Source organism: Apis mellifera, linkage group LG12, assembly GCF_003254395.2.
Source record: "Apis mellifera strain DH4 linkage group LG12, Amel_HAv3.1, whole genome shotgun sequence".
In the NCBI taxonomy this organism is placed as follows: domain Eukaryota; kingdom Metazoa; phylum Arthropoda; class Insecta; order Hymenoptera; family Apidae; genus Apis; species Apis mellifera.
The window spans coordinates 345,992-363,411 of NC_037649.1; the positions used below are offsets into that span (position 1 = coordinate 345,992).

Below are 17,420 nucleotides of genomic sequence, written 5' to 3' on the forward strand. Positions count from 1 at the left end.
GAAATAGAGAGGAGGAGGAGAAGGAGGGAGGGAGGACGAGAAAAATGAAAAGAGAGGGGGAGAGGAGAATGGAAGGTGAAGGAGAAGCGAGCGTTCCGTAGCGGAACACGAAGGGGGTGAAGAAGGGACGTGTCGCGAGTGACAGGTCATTTTCCGGAGCAGAGCACCCTCTCGTCGCGTGCGACCTCCCCTCGATCGGCTCCCAACCCCTTCGTGCTCGCTCTAAGGATCACGGGGCTATCCTAACTCTTCCCCTCCCCCCAACCAATCCTCGATATCTCTCTCTCGCCCGCCGAATTCGTGCCCGCAATAACGCGCCTATATCTAATTTCATCTCCTTGCCCACCAAACTTCCCCTTTTCGAAAACGAATTCTTGTTGTTATTATTCTCGTTGCCAACAATGATTAAAAAGAGGAAGAAAGGATTGACTCTACGATATTTTCATATTCTTCTTAGAAGGAACAATTTTGAGAACACGAATTACTTTAACGTAACAACGTGTTGTACACCGAACGAGACTTTCTTCGCATTGATTACGCTGAATTTCTCATTTTGTTGCTAGCAAATGAAATTCCGCCTAATTAAATGGTAAAACTTTCGACTGATCTAATATCATCGTTTCTAAGAAGAGAGGGGATAGAGGTTCCCTATAACTTCACCCGGGGGGGGGGGGGGGGCAAAACTTGAATTTCAGTTTTAATTAACTCCCATTTCTCTCTCCTCCCGGGACGGACGTGCGGGGTTTTAATGCCGATAAATAAAGGGCGGCCCGTATTCATAGTTTTCCACGTGCAACTGACAGAAACAAATCGCGCGATTATATATACCGGTAATGTTTTTCTTAACGGTTATTATGCGGGGGTCAGCCACGCGAGTGAAATGGATTCTCGCCCTCTCGTTGCCTCGCTCATCCGCAGGCCGGGTGAATCTTCCTTTCGTTTCGTTTCGTTTCGTTTCGTGGAAAAAGCCACAATGGGCGCAATCGCTTAAGTGCAGACCGTGGTTTGTCCACGCGATTTCAACTCCACGAGGAAAGAGGAGGTTATATAATTAACGAATCGCGACATCGATTCGATCACCAGTTTCCAGAGGAGAAAGAAGTTGGGGAAAGAGGAGTTTCTTTCTTCATTAAAATTATTTATCATCGGGTTTAAGGTTAAATCGGGCGGACAGAAGTGGAGGATTATTCCATCCGGGGATCGTATTTTTCGGGAAATCGGTGGAAAGGAGAGGAAGAGGAAATCGAGCGTGATGTCGCATGGGCGTAGGCGCGAAATTATCCCGTCATTGCATAAATGCATAGGCTACGTGGGCGTACGGGAACGTGGGTCGAGCACTTTGTCGTGTCCCCTAAAATATGGAGGCACCACGTCGGTCCTCCGTAGGATAAGAGGAGGGGGAGGACTTCTTACATATTGCGTCGGCACTGCATAAATGCATGTTATTCATGCAGCGCATTCGTAGATCTTGCTCCCCTTTCTTTCCATCTTTTCTGCGGTTTCTATCTTTATCCTTATTATTATCCTCGTCTCTTTCCTCCCCCCACTTATTTTATTTTCCCTCTTCCATGACCAACATTCTTATCTTTTTCTCCCGAATTTCTTTCTTTCTTTCGAAGGAAACAATCGAGAGATTTGATAGGCCAATTTTCATCGAGCGCAACTTGTCTAATAAATGAAATATTTACATTTTCGTGAATTATACAGGAAAAACATATATTTACCGTAGCAGTGTAACAGAAATTTCTAAATTTCCACTATTTCCACCGCCCGCCTGTTTAAGTTATGCGTGGATGCTCACCGAGTAAACGATCATCTGCCAAAGTTTGCGCCAACAATCGAGAACGTTTGCTTAATAATATCAAGTTCCAGATCAAACATGGATTACGAATCGGGCGGAATCTCGATAAATCTAAACTTTTTTTTTCTAAATAGCGACGTCCAATTCGAGAAAGAAGAAGAAGAGGAGGAAGAAGAATCATTAAACTCGAGATATCGCGATAAAATTGGAAAATTGACGGTGGATTATATCGCGATATTGCATGGGAAATAAGTTGGTAAAGAGAAATAACGGGACTAGGTAAGTATTTCTGGGATGGGAGCGTCACCGTGGCGGAAACTTTGTCATCTTAGCTGCTCGGAGACCTTGGCCCGTGGGTTGGGAAAGAGCAGGGCCGTGTCGGCTGGGAATCACGGCGCAAATCAGAGTAATTCCACGTTTATCCGATTGGAAGGTGATTTTAAAACTTGCCACTTTCCGCTGGAAGAAGTCGGCTCCCTCGTTACGTCTTGCGGCAAATACTTGGTCAACAAAGACAGACGTCCCCGCACAACGAGTTTAACTTTCTACTCTTTATGGAACGACCGCATTAAAATCCTATAAAGCCAACAGTCAACCCTTATACATTGTATATATATACATATATCTCGCTGTAAAATTAACTTGCCCGAGAGAATTTCCCGTGATAATTTAATCTTTCTACCCGTTATTACTATTATTATTATTTAAATTGTTCAAATTTTGTATTCCCCGCGTTTCGATTTATCTCTCTGAGTGAAAATTAAGGAAAGAAAGAAAAGGATTGGAGGACGGGTCGGCGTTGACGGTGTGATTGCGTTAAAAAGGAATATAATGACGCCGCCGTTATCCGTTGTTTATTGGCCAGGGCGGAAAAACGGTTTTTCGGCCGGTTTGTCGGAAGTTGCGACGTTTTATATATATATATACACACCATCATACACCGTGTTTGCTTTAGAACGCGCAAATGTTTTTAGCGTGCCGGCGTTATTTGTCGAACCTTTGTCAGATTAATTACCTGTTCCTGTCGATAAATAATATTTACCTTCGTTTCATGAAAAAAACAATTCACTCGTGTTTAATTGCAACGTCACTCAACGAGGAAACCGTCGAGTAATATTTTCGTAAATACTTGGCCCCGCTCGAACCATAACATTTCCACGTAGAGATGTCATTTCGTTAATTGGCAAAGTTTCCTCTTTCTTTTTTTAAAAACCCAATCGACTTATCATCTAGCATCTTTTTAACCAAATTCTAAAATCCTACTTTTCGTACATACACATCATGTATGTATATACACATACATTCTTTTAAACGACGCACGCTAAAATCGGCCCCCACTTTATCGGAAATATTCACTTTGAACCATGAGCGCGGTAAGGCAATTAACGGACGAATGATGGAGCAGTACGGGATAAAATTTTAGCGGCCACGGAGGGAGGGGAGGAGGGTCGGAATTAAAAAAAAAAAAAAAAAGAAGGAAATCGGAAGCTCTCCTCACTCTATTATCCACGTTTAATCGGAGGCCGGATCGGAAATATCGCTGTTCCGTGTACATATACATCGTTTATTCTGTTACGCGGGGATCGAGACAATATTGCGCCATATTCACCGTCCCCCCTCCCCCCTTGTTTAAACACGCCCCCGTACTAATCCTATGTACAGTATGCACGTGTCGGGACATACCGATTGTTTAATTTCCTCTCCGCGCTTCAAATTTATTAACATCAATCGCCCCTCCGTATCCAAAACGTGTACCTAACCTGGCTTGTTTCAACAAGTAGAGAGAACCGCCTCCTCCTCCTCCTCCTAAGTTTTTAACTCGACTCGTCACCGAAATTGGACAAACGAGACAATGCTACGATTTCTAGTTGGAGAATTTCTTTTTCGAGGATGAAGGAAAAGTATGTATCTCTGTTAACGAGCGGCATAAATTCGATATATATATATATCGAACTCCCTCTAATTTCGTCCATCTGGCGTCCATCGGTTCGAAAGAAGAGGAGGAGGAGGAACGAAGAGGAGCAGTTTTGTCTTTCCACGATTCCGATGGAAGAGGCTGGCCTCTCTCGAGTGGACACAGGGGAAGAGAAAATGGCCCGTCCCTCCTCCCTCCGTCCCGCTCTCTTAACCCCGTAATTGAATAACGTGTCTCGAGGCACGATCCGAGCCTCGGCCCGGACACACCGTAATACACCGGCCCTTTTTGCCCGCACCTTGACGACTTCAATCTCTCGCCATACTCCACCCTCTTCGCCCTCTCCTCCTCCTCCTCTTCGCTCCGCTCGGCCGGAGACGAGATGAGAGATCGAGAAAGTTGTTTCGCAGTTGTATCGTTAAGACGCGTTGAGACGCTTTTCTTCGTTTATTCAAAAGTTTCGAACGACTTTTTAAATTCCTCCTCGCAATTCCCAAAAGTTCGAGGGAAATGAAATTTAATGAATATCGACGTTCCGAGTTTTTTTTTTTTTTTTTAGAGAAAAAAACTTTTCCTTCCTCCTCTTCCCTTCTTCCTCTCTCAAAAGAATCTTATCCTATCCGTAAAATGATTGTTTAGAAATTTCATCATTCCTCGAATATATTTTAACCATCCATCGGGGGATGGATAATTTCCGATACGGAGCGTGTTAACTCATAAACAAAATTCCATGCACTCCTGGAGGAAGGGGGAGATTAAAGGTCAAGGTAATCCTCTTCTTTATATAAATAACCGACCCTTATATAGATTTTTTTTTTTTTTTTCAAAGTATTCCTCTCGCCACTCCAAACATAGAATTTTTCCTCTCTCGATACAAAATATACCCCTTAATATACAAAATGATCGTGACGTATAATTTAAAAGATCCTCTCCTAATTTATGCAAGCATCCATGATGTAATCGATACGCCATTACATTTATACACGCTTTATTCCGCATTCCCTCGACGTAAATAATAATATCGTGTCTTTGCATCTTATGCGGCGCGTAGGCTCGTTTGCTCGTGCTTGTTTGCTGGCGAACAGTCGAGAAATACGGACTTAATATATTGACCCTATTACGGCGTTATTACGCGCGAATACCGATGCCCCGGCCCGCTTATTATTGTGTGCGTACGAGCGCTATCCCCTTCCCCCCCTCCCCTCGTCCTGTTTGCCCTCGTCCCGCGTGCACGCCCTTCTGCGAAGTCTGCATCATCGTAACAAGCGTACACACAGCGTGTGCACGCCGAGTGAATTGCCATCGGTGCAGGAGGCGTCATCGAGGTGGCGACAGGTGATACGATAACAGTTGACGCGTAGGGCCTGCAAGGGCCGAAATTGTGCAACTTGTCGAAACGAGCGAGTCACCACCACCCAGCGATACAGGGATAGAGGGAAAGCTTTTTTATTTATTTGTTTGCTCGGTTCTCTTTTTTCTCTTTTCTCTTTTTTTTTTTTGGGGATACTGGGAATCGCTCCTAACGATCGTCGTCCGTTGTGGAAACACGGAATGACAAGAGCTCGAGCGAGCCCCCCGTAAATTTATAATAAACTGTAGAAATATTAATTGACGTTGGGGAGTTTTAACGTGATAAATTAATTCGTTGTTCTCCTCAAAGTGAGGAATTTCAAACGGGGGGGGAGGGGCGGAAGTTGTGAAATTTTCATAACGAGAAAAACTATTTCCAGTCTGTTTTTAATTAGGAGTAAAATTTTCCACAACGCGACCCCTCTCTTTCCCCTCTCTGTTTGTATTCCATCGCGAATTTAATCATCTCGTTTTCAAAAAATAATATGTACATTGACGGAGATCAATCGAATCGCGAAAGTATTTGTTCCTTTTCTTTTTTCGAACGAGTTTCGTTCGACGAATATCGAGAAATGTTATTTTCTTGATGGAAAAAGGTACAATTTATTAAAAATGTATCTTATCTACTGTTAATCTCGAATTAAACAAAGTTTTAATCGTTCCCCTCGGATTCATCGGCGGTGGTCGAGGTTCACTGATAATACGACAGAACAACCATTTGTCTTTGTTACATCCTTCGAATATTCGAATCAATATCGAATCGGATCGAATATTAGTCGATTCGAAAAGTAGCGAAAAAGCGGTAAAGGATAAATTCGCGATTTCAACAGGTTGATTCCTGCGCATCTTTGCCCGCGCGGAAAACAAAATTTCACCCACGCGTGAAGAATTATTACGTGCAATCGACTCTAGTAATTATCCTCATTATTCGGCGAAAATACTTTGCGACAACGATGAAATCGCCACGGATTAATAATGGATTTTAAAACGAGGAGGGGTATAATCAGGGGATCAATCGATGGAACGGATTATTCCGCGTATACCGTTTCACCTCCCCCCGTCCTTCCACACTTTTATTTAGAAAAATTATAATCGAAATGTACACGATCTATCAATCGTTATTAAAATTATACATTCGACGATTTCCAAACAAACAAAGTTTTAATAAACTTGGAAGATCTCGATCAATCTCGCAATTTATCGAATTCATTTCATAAAACTTTTAGGATTTTACTTTAACAACAAGTAAAAATCGTTAATCGTTCCAAATTTCCTTGATCCAAAAAAAAGAAGAAGAAAGAAATCTCGCGATAATTTGAATTCAACCGGCACCACTCGATCGAAACTCGCGTATTCGGCCGAGCAGTTATATCCATATTCCAGTTTCTCCGCCGAATTTCTTTCTATTCCACCTCCCCGCGCTCGAATCTCTGCTCGAAACGGTCCGTGTATCGATACGACACGACCGACCGATCGTAAAACCGATCCCGATTCCCTCCAAGAGAGAGAAAGACAGAGATAGATAGAGAAGCTCGGCGGAGGGGAAGAAGGAAAAATGCGAGGAGGAGGAGGAGGGGATTCGAGGTGGCGAGAAACAATCTGGAATAGGAACGGGGCGAAACGAGACGAGAAGGAATAAGGACGCGCCGTTTGGTGATGGCGGGTGGAGTTGGGATCGGTGGCGCGAGGCCAGGTATAGGAATCGGAAGCGGGTAAAGAAAGGGCGACGGAAAGTGTAGTCTAGAAACTTTATCCACTTTGCATGCTGATGGTCACAGATTCGGGAAGACAAAATGGCGCGTGGGGGGGGGGGAGAGGGAGTGGAGGAGGGCGGAGAGGAGGCTAGCCAGCCGAAGCTGGTGGATCGCGATTCAACCGGGCGAATCGATTCCCTTTGTGCCTCGCCGACACCGCCGCCGCCAGCCGCCTCTGCCTTCTCTCCAAACTTTGTAGCCAATTTACGAGCGACCAAGTCAGCGCCCTTCGATTTTACGCTAATCCGATGCCGATGTCGTACCGTGGATGAGGCGGACCCTTGCCTCCCTCACGTATACCAGAGACCAGACCACCTTCTTCGTCTAAAAAAGGATTTCATTCTCCGCGCTGCCCGTCGTTCTTCCTCCCCACTCTTTTTCTCTCTTCCTCGCCCCCTTGTTTTACCTTATTTACCCTCTTTCTTCTTTCGCTCGTTCCAGGAGTCGATACGAGGAGTCGTCGTTCGGGGTAACGAGGTTTGTCGGACGGGAGATCCAGTTTTATACAACCCGATGCAACCGATCGAATTACGGAATTAAGCATCGAGCCGTTTTTTCCCTTTCTTCCAATGAGATTCTTCTCGAACAATGCTCGCATCTGTCATCGAAGAAATCAAGCTTTTTTTAGAGAGAGAGAGAGAGGTGTGGAAATTCTTTCTTACGAGCATCGATCGTATACGCGTCGTTTATGGGCAAACCGTAATATTTTACAATCGTCGCATCTGAGATTTTCGTACGCAAACGTTACGGGTAACAAATGCCATTCGCGGTGTAATAAATGGAAGGGCGACGCGATGGATCTTGGTTATTCGCGCGAGGAGGATACGTAAAATATATAAAAATAGCGGAATCTTGTAAAAAAAGAAAAGGTTTCGTGAGATTTAGAGGGAGAAAGGGGAAGATTTTTGTACGATGAGAATTAGAAAAATTGTTGACTCGTTTGATAATTGAAATTTGATCGTAAATGAAAATAAAGGAAAGACACTGATGGCTGCTTTGATAGAGAATGGGAGAAGAGGAAGAATTGATGGAGGATGAGGAAGGAAAATAGCGGAATCTTGGACGTGATAAAAAAGGAAAAGGTTTCGTGAGATTTAGAGAGAGAAAGGGGAAGATTTTTGACGACGAGAATTAGAAAAATTGATAGAGGATGGGAGAAGAGGAAGAATTGATGAAGTTATTAAGATAATGAGATTAAGATTTATTAAGATAATGTTTATATCTTTAATAATTTATTTATTAATATTATTAAGTAAAATAAATAATTTAAATTTAATTCTTGGAAATTCGATTATAATTGTTTTATTAATAAATTTATTTAATTTTAATTGAATTGATTGAATTAATATTTTTTCTAATTTAAGACTTAATTGTTATGGATTAATTATATTAACTTTGTGAATTTTTGGGTTAATTTTTATTTCATTGAATAATAATAGATTAAATTGTTTACTAATAAATTTATTATTAATAATTTCTTTATTATTGGTTTTTATATCGATAAATTTATTATTATTTTATGAATTTGGTTTATTATTAATTTTTTATTTAGTTGTAAAATGGGGATATAGAGAAAATCGTTGATTATCAGGATGAGGGAGGAAAATAGCGGAATCTTGAACGTGGTAAAAAAAGAAAAGGTTTCGTGAGATTTAGAGAAAGAGAGAGGAGGGAAGATTTTTGTACGATGAGAATTAGAAAAATTGTTGACTCGTTTGATAATTGAAATTCGATCGTAAATGAAAATAAAGGAAAGACACTGATGGCTGCTTTGATAGAGAATGGGAGAAGAGGAAGAATTGATGGAGGACGAGGGAGGAAAATAGTGGAATCTTGGACGTGGTAAAAAAAGAAAAAGTTTCGTGAGATTTAGAGGAAGAAAGGGGAAGATTTTTGACGACGAGAATTAGAAAAATTGATAGAGGATGGGAGAAGAGGAAGAATTGATGGATTTATTAAGATAATGTTTATATCTTTAACAATTTATTTATTAATATTATTTTTAAATAAAATGAATAATTTAAATTTAATTCTTGGAAATTTGACTATAATTGTATATTTTATTAATAAATTTATTTAATTTTAATTAAATTGATTGAATTAATATTTTTTCTAATTTAAGATTTAATTGTTATGGATTAATTATATTAACTTTGTGAATTTTTGGGTTAATTTTTATTTCATTGAATAATAACAGATTAAATTGTTTATTAATAAATTTATTATTAATAATTTTTTTATTATTGGTTTTTATATCGATAAATTTATTATTATTTTATTTATTTTATGAATTTGGTTTATTATTAATTTTTTATTTAGTTGTAATTGGGGATATAGAGAAAATCGTTGATTATCAGGATGAGGGAGGAAAATAGCGGAATCTTGGTAAAAAAAGAAAAGGTTTCGTGAGATTTAGAAAAAGAGAGAGAGGAGAAGATTTTTGTACGACGAGAATTAGAAAAATTGTTGACTCGTTTGATAATTGAAATTTGATCGTAAATGAAAATAAAGGAAAGACACTGATGGCTGCTTTGATAGAGAATGGGAGAAGAGGAAGAATTGATGGAGAATGAAGGAGGAAAATAGCGGAATCTTGGACGTGATAAAAAAAGAAAAGGTTTCGTGAGATTTAGAGAGAGAAGAGGAAGATTTTTGACGACGAGAATTAGAAAAATTGATAGAGGATGGGAGAAGAGGAAGAATTGATGGATTTATTAAGATAATGTTTATATCTTTAACAATTTATTTATTAATATTATTTTTAAATAAAATGAATAATTTAAATTTAATTCTTGGAAATTTGACTATAATTGTTTTATTAATAAATTTATTTAATTTTAATTGAATTGATTGAATTAATATTTTTTCTAATTTAAGATTTAATTGTTATGGATTAATTATATTAACTTTGTGAATTTTTGGGTTAATTTTTATTTCATTGAATAATAATAGATTAAATTGTTTACTAATAAATTTATTATTAATAATTTCTTTATTATTGGTTTTTATATCGATAAATTTATTATTATTTTATTTATTTTATGAATTTCATTTATTATTAATTTTTTATTTAGTTGTAAAATGGGGATATAGAGAAAATCGTTGATTATCAGGATGAGGGAGGAAAATAGCAGAATCTTGGTAAAAAAAGAAAAGGTTTCGTAAGATTTAGAGAAAGAAGATTTTTGTATGAGGAGAATTAGAAAAATTGTTGACTCGTTTGATAATTGAAATTCGATCGTAAATGGAAATAAAGGAAAGGCACGTCTGTCTTGATAGAGGATGGGTGATGGGAGAGGAGGAAGAATTGACGGAGGATGAGGGAGGACGGACAGTCGTTAAGGGGACTGAAAGGGGTAAGATGTCGAGCGGGTCGTAAAGCGGGTTGAACCGATCGTAAACGTTGGTGAAAGAACGATCCCACAGCATCGTTATAGATGGAAAAATCTCGGGGATATCGGTAGAGATATTCGTAGAATCTCTCAGAGGCTCAAACGAAAATGCCATTGAGAAAAATTGAAATTCCTCGAAAGTAAAAATGCGGAGGATACCTAGTGGAGCGAGTAAACGGTTCCCTATGACTATCGGTATTCCAGGGACTGGTGATATTTGTCAGTCACCAAGAATTCCCCTATTCTTCGAAACTTTAAACAAAAATCACCCCATTTCCAGAAAAATATACGAAATCTCGAAAAATTATTTTCATAAACGTTGCTACATTTAACGCCATCTAGCTTCAGAATCTCTGCCCAATTACGATCATGAACACAGTGTTCGATATCCGTAGAGTGTAAACTAAATCATTCAGGGACTGCAAAACTACCCCCTCTCCTCGTCGTTTATTTTAATTACGATCTCATGGCACGGATTCGTTTAGCGGAAAAATAATTTCGGCTAACACGGTTCCCGACCATTATTAAAATCAACCGCATCTCCTGGATACATATATATATATACAAACACAGACACACACACACATATTCACACCCGATTTCCTTCCAAAGCGATGCACACTGATCCACTTTAGGGAAAATCACCACCGGACGATTTGCTTCGATATAATGGCTCTTGGTTACCTTCCTCCCCTCCCCTCTTCTCCTCGTCTGCTAGATCGTCCAAATCGTATCAACTTAATTCATATTCACGGTACGAACGAATTCGCTGGCGGAAAGTCGAGAATCGAGAGAGGGGGGGGGGGAGGGGACGAAGACACGCGAGCGAGAGAGCAGAGGAGAGAGAGAGAGAAAGGGAAGGGGAAGAGGGAAGCGGCGGGGGGACGGTCGAGGCGGGTGGAGGGGGCGGTCGACGAGCATTTGCCCAAGCGAGCCGGGGGTTTTAGCCCCGCTTCCGTCTCATTACTCGCTACGCTCTGATTGAATTACCTACAATCAACATCAAACATTTTTAAACTCAATTTCATGTACGTAGAATCGTGTATTTTCCCGCTTTTTCTGCTTTATAGAATCGCTTTGCGAACCACCACCAATCCCCCTCCCTCCCTCCCTCCTTCCGCCCATGGCCACCAACCTCTATTTCTCTCTTATATTACGGATATACGAACCGACGACGAACCGTTCGTGTCCACCATAGTTATTGTGTAATTACCTCTCGTTCGTAGTAGTCGCGAGGGAGGGGATGGTGAAAAATGGAAAGACGAATTTCGAAGACGAGATCGAAATCGAATATCGAAAGTTTCTTCTTCCCGTTCGATGAACGAATCGATCAAACGTATCCTCGTTTCCTCATTCTCGCTCACCCCCGCTTTTTACCTTCGTCCTCCTCCTTAAACTCGAACGAGCCACGCTCGTTTCGAATCGGGTTTAACAAGATTTACAATCGAAATTTAATTAGCGTTCGAGGGAGGAGGAGAAAGATTCCTTCCCCGCAAAACTCTTAAACTCTTTTTATTTCGATCAATTCCTTTGTTTCGATAATCGTATTATCATGTAACGGATTATTGGCCTCTCGTAATTTCATTTCCTATATAATATATTTACATCATCGCGTATGTTATTATAATTATGTCCGTGAACTCGAATAGGGAACCGTATTAAAGAATAAGAGGTAAAAAGAAATATTTGTTTTTACCGTTATTCTTATAATTTCATATCCTCGCGTATATATTTAATTGTTTAATTCTCCAAAGATCCCACGAATATATCTTTCTTATTTTTTTTTCGTGAAATGGAAAGATCGTATCGCCACGAAGAGGCAGAATCGAATAAATTTCCAAATATATATGATAAAACGGGGAGTCGATGATTTTACACGCGTGTGCAAATATTGTCGGAAAGGAGCCACTTCAGAATTAAATAATTGCACGCGCGTGGTCTGTCCATCGGAATCCATAATGGCGGGATTGAATCGCTTCCCCGTGAGCGCGATTGATTTGCCGAAACGAAGCACTAATCAAAATTAATTCCCATTATTTCGTTAATGACACCGGGCCGCGTCGCGCCGCCTCGTCACGCTCGCAGCCTCGATTTCGCGCGAATTAAGGATAATTAAGAATCCATTTGTATCCGAACGAATGGAAACTCGGAGCAAGCGAATTCGCGAAGAAACTCAACTTTTCCAACAATTATTTCCCATTACGAGTCGACCTCTCCTCGCCTCGATGCGAAATCGACGAGAGAATCGTTTAAACTAAAAAAAAAAAAAAAAGAAAAATATATATATATACGTATATCATTCCATAGAAGAATCCTTTATCAGAAATTTCATTTCGCAATTTTTTTATATTCTCTCCCTTTCTCCCTCTCCTCCCTTCGTAAAGCAATTTTTGCAGTAAAAAAGCTTGTCATAAAGTTGTACGCAACGCTGGCGCTTTTAACGACGTATTTTGTCGTTGACAAAGTTAATTTTTTCCCCCCTTCCTCCTCTTTTTTTTTCTTTTTCTCTCCACGTTACAATGTACAACTTCATCGCAACGTTTAACTTGGAATGACGTAGCCGATCCTTAACGTCAACGATCCGACTGAAAATCGTCGACCGCTTCGAAAAACTTATCCGAAACCCCCCTCCCCCAAGTTTATCAAGTTGGCGAACCGACATGCTTATAATTTTAAAGTACTTGGCCGCGACTTGGCGCACAGTTTTATTAACTGTTTCCTAAGTAATTTAAAAGTAATCACGCTAATGAAGCACAAAAGCGTCCGCCTGTAAGCACGCAGAAACGATATATATATATGTCTCTTTATATACATGGATATCTATGTAGCTACGCATCCGGAGCAATTCATTCACACTACATGGAAATCTCATTAGGCCCAGATACATATAACAGCCACCTCGCGACTAATGGCTGAGTTTGAATCGAGGTACAGGACAGACGCTCTGGGCGGAACTTGATCGTGTCGATGCTCGTGGTGCGTGAGCCCATGACGTACGTTTCTAACGCGTATAATAATCGCCACCGATTTCCACCAGTGAAAACTCGCGTCCAATCTCTTTCCAAAATAATCTTTCGTTTCGTTCCTCCTCGATAATTCGAATTAACCATTGATTTACGATCTCACATTCTACGATTTAGAAATGGAAGGAAGAAAAAAAAAATGGAAAAAAATCGGTCGACAACAAACTTTTACGTAGCGTAACCGGATATGCCAGAGATACGAGGTGTGACGATCGAGAGTCTTGGGGGCAAAAGTGTTTCTCCCTCCTCTTCCTAAAGGGGAGGAGGGAAGAGGGAGGATCGCATGCGCGCGATTTAATACGAAGGCAAGGACGAACGCGCGTTTCTCGCATTCCTGCCGCGCAACTTGTAGAAATTCTACTTACTACTATACGGAAATACCGTACCGTAAAAGAAGAGGAAAAAGAAAAAAGAGTATCGACAAAGCCTTTCCCTTCGTCCACACTCGCAGATACAGGGTGTTACGCAACGCACGAGCTCGACGCGATGCATAGCGGGTGGGCATGCGGGGACTTCATTATAACCTCATCGCTTCCCACCGAGTGCATTCGAATTGAAAAATGCGCAGGCTTGTTTTTCAGCTACCGAGGTTACCGTGACAACGCGCGTATGCCTGTTACACGCGCGCGTATACACCCTTCCTTTGGACGAGAGAGAGAGAGAGAGAGAGATTCCCCTCGTCTCGCTTACACCGGTCACGCTTCTTCTCTTCTTTCCGCCATGGATTTCAAGCTGTGCGCGTCGCACCGTCGACGTTCGTCGAAAAGGTGGGCGACGTATTCCGCTCGCCGAGGGACAAAGACAACGAGAGAGAGAGAGAGAGAGAGAGGGGTCGTAGCGGGGTTATATGCTCGATGGGGGTGAGAGAGAGAGAGGGAGAGGGAGAGGGAGAGGCGCGCGGCGACGCAGCAGGTCGAGGGAGATGGTGTGCCGGGGACGGTACCGGCAGCGAAACGCGGGCATCGGCGAACCAGTCACTATGACAACGGTGACAGGCGAGGTGTTAGTGCGCATCCGTGACCACGCCTACGTCACGACGCGGTGACGTCAGAGCGTCGACGGCAGCGGCGCCTGCCGCCGAGCAGAAACGTGGCGCGCAACCCTCGTCTACGATGGAGGAGAGGAGAGAGAGGAGAGAGAGAGAGAGTCGGGCAGCCGCCTGTTGCTACTTCGCTACGCGGAGGGTGAAGCAACCCGCGCCTTCCCCCTCCACCTTGCTTACCTTCTCCTTCTTCTCCTACCCTCCCTCTCTCTTTCTTGTTTCGAGGAGTGAAAGAGAGAAAGAGGAGAGGAGAGAGAGAAGGTCTTTCTTCGTTACATCTCCTTTCCTCTTCTCGATCCAACTTTTATCCTGCCTTCTTCTTCTTCTTCTTCTTCTTCTTCTTCTCTCTCGCCGAAATATTCTCTCTCTCTCTCTCTCTCTCTCAGTCTGTCTCGGCTCAGCATTCTCCCTCCGATGGTCGTGCAGAAGCGACGTTCGCCACCACCGTTGCCGCCACCACCCTACCACCGCGATTTCGAACGACCAACTCCCTCGGCTTCCACCTCCTCGCCCCCTTTAGCCTTCCGGCGGGCAACCCTCCTGCGCGTGTTACCAGCCAGCAGCGATCCCCACGGCCACGACCGAGAACCGAGACCGAACGAGAGTCGTCGGCTCTCCGCCAGTCAGCCATCCGACTCGCCGCTACGCCACGCCACGCCGCGCCGCTGCGTGTGTTTTCGAAAAATCGTGTATATTAGAAAAAAAAAAAAAAAAAAAAAAAAAAAAGAACGAAAGAATTTAAAGAAAAGAAAAGAAAAGGAAAAGAAGAAGAGGAAGAAGAAGAAGAAGAAGAAAGGGGGAAAAAAAAGCTTGTGAAATTAAATAAGAGCCTCTCCGCCGTCCCTTGCCCGTGTTCTCCTCATTCGAAATAATAATAATAATAATAATAATAACAATAATAATAATATTATTAATAATAATAATAAAAATATCTTCCCCTCCCTCGTAGTGTTCTCGTCTCCCTCCCTCCCCCCTGTGGTGCGCAAAACGGTTATCCATCCAAAAAAAAAAAATAAATAAATAAACAAATAAATAAATAAAAGTTTCTTTAACCGCCCCTTTTTGTGATCGAGAACTCGTGCGTCAGAAAAGGCGGGAGTGAGTAATAAACTTGTCAAATCAACGACATCTCGAAGAGAAATATAATAAATAAATAAATAAATAAATAGAAATCGTTTTATGAACGAATAAAGAGTAATAAATTAGTAACCGGGGAGTGAGGAGGGGGAGTCGTCTATGTCGTTCAAGAGGAGAAGAAAGTAGTAGAAGGCAGGGAGAGGAGAGAGAGAGAGAGAGAGAGAGAGTGTGTGTTGTAGCAGAGAGAGGGTGACACGTGCGTGTGTACGCACGCACCGCGCTCGACAGCCAGGCGACACACGAACAAAAGCACACACCAGTGGCGAAGAAACAGAGAGAGAGAGAGATTCAGCGACAAGTTTATCGTCGTCGTCGTCGTCGTCGGGCTTGTGTGCCTTTGGTGATCGTCCTTGTGGCACGTGTATTACCGTGCAACGACGTAGGACATTGATTGGTCGGCCACGCATATGGATCATAGGTTAGAGATTTTGCACGCACATTCTTCAGTCACGACGCGCGCGCTTTCGTTTCACCTCGTTTCATTCAGAGAGAGAAAGAGAGTTATATATATTTCGGGAGGGATTGGGAAAGGCGAGGAATCGAGCGAGGAAAGGAGCGAGAGAGAGAGAGAGGGAGAGAGAGAGACACGCACACGCGATCGTCCCCGTGGCCGACTCGACGAGTCGGCGAGCGGCGCGTGCTGCTAACCTGTTGCCGCCTCCGAGAACAAAACTCCAAAGCCGGTAATCGGGAGCTTAAGGATACTCTGATATTCCCGCGAAACTGTCTATGGGGTGCAATTGTGCGGAAACGAGGTTTCGGATCTAACTTATTATTACGATCAGAGTTTATCGCGATGAATTTATTATGGTCGAAACTGTGCGGTCGAATAATTCACGGTCCGGATACGGATATCTCGGTTGGGGAATCTCCTCGCTCTTTCGCTCGCTTCTTTAGCTTTTTAGGTATATATTTTTCTGGTATAATTATCTTTAAAAAGAGAACTATATAGGATAGGATTTAAAAGATCTATACGTAAACCATAAGAAAAGTTCCAAATTTAATAATTTTGGAGATTTTTAAAGCGATTGGAAATCCTCTTCTTACGTTGGAAAAGTGAAGTGAGAAAGTAAAGTGAAGAGTGACGATTGAAAGATAAATAGTAAAAAAGTGAAAAACGAAAAGTGTTAAAATTTATCGTTAAAGGAATAACAAATTTCTGACAAGGAATGTTTGTTCTTACCATTGGTAAAAAGAGAAGGAAAAAGATAGAATAAATAAATAAATTAAACGAGATCGTTATGCGCATCTCTTTGTATAACGTCAAAATATGATAATTTGGTGGCGAAAAATTTTGTCGTGCGCGCAAACGGAGCGCTAGAAATTGATACAGTGAAAACAGAATTTAGTAGATGCGGAATTTGTAAGTACGAGTGGAACAACAATCCCGTCTACGATCCAAGAGTTCGCTATTTTGAAACAATATATAGTCGCTAAATATGTGCATATGATATTTGTTGTTCCTTGAGAATTCCGGGGCCATTTTCAAACAACCGATGCTCACCTGTTTCCGTTTTCGAATCTCCTATATATAAATTTCGAAAGTGACACGCGATATTTCTCTATCGTTGATCCAAAAAATTGAACAGTTGTATAATTTCCTCGATTCGTTCTTTCGAAAAATATTGCTTTTCTGCATTTTTCGACACTAAAGAAATAAGTAGAACAGTCCTCTGTATATACTGAACGTTAGTCGCGTCCGACTAGTGCCAACTTATTCCACTTCCACGAAGACAGAATACGTATAACGCGTATCGAATCGTTTAAACACAGATATTACGTTCGAGCGTGTTTTTCCAAGGATATTCTACGATTAACTTTTCACTTAAAAAAAAAAAAAAGGAAGGGAAGAAAATAATATGGAACCCCAAAGTTTAGAATTCCAACTATTCGATCACAATTTTTCGAAGGAATATCATTTACCCTGTAACTTTCCCTAAAACCAATTTTGCCAAGTTTCGAACATCGTGTACATTTCTTCTTGTAAATAACCGATAAAACGGACA

The 17,420-nt window shown here is 41.5% G+C and overlaps 1 protein-coding gene across 19 annotated transcripts in view; it reads left to right on the forward strand.

Annotated features, from left to right (window-relative positions):
• The window catches only part of LOC410353 (CUGBP Elav-like family member 4), a 530,632-nt gene that overhangs the window by 299,771 nt on the left and 213,441 nt on the right, over positions 1-17,420 (forward strand). For 2 of the 19 annotated variants that reach the window (XM_006557614.3, XM_016915462.2), the window contains exon 1: positions 14,879-15,832. The exons of the other annotated variants lie outside the window; for them this stretch is intronic. The gene's annotated coding sequence lies outside the window, so the exon portion shown is untranslated. Of the gene's footprint in view, positions 1-14,878; positions 15,833-17,420 lie in introns of those variants that run through there. 19 annotated transcript variants of the gene reach the window in all.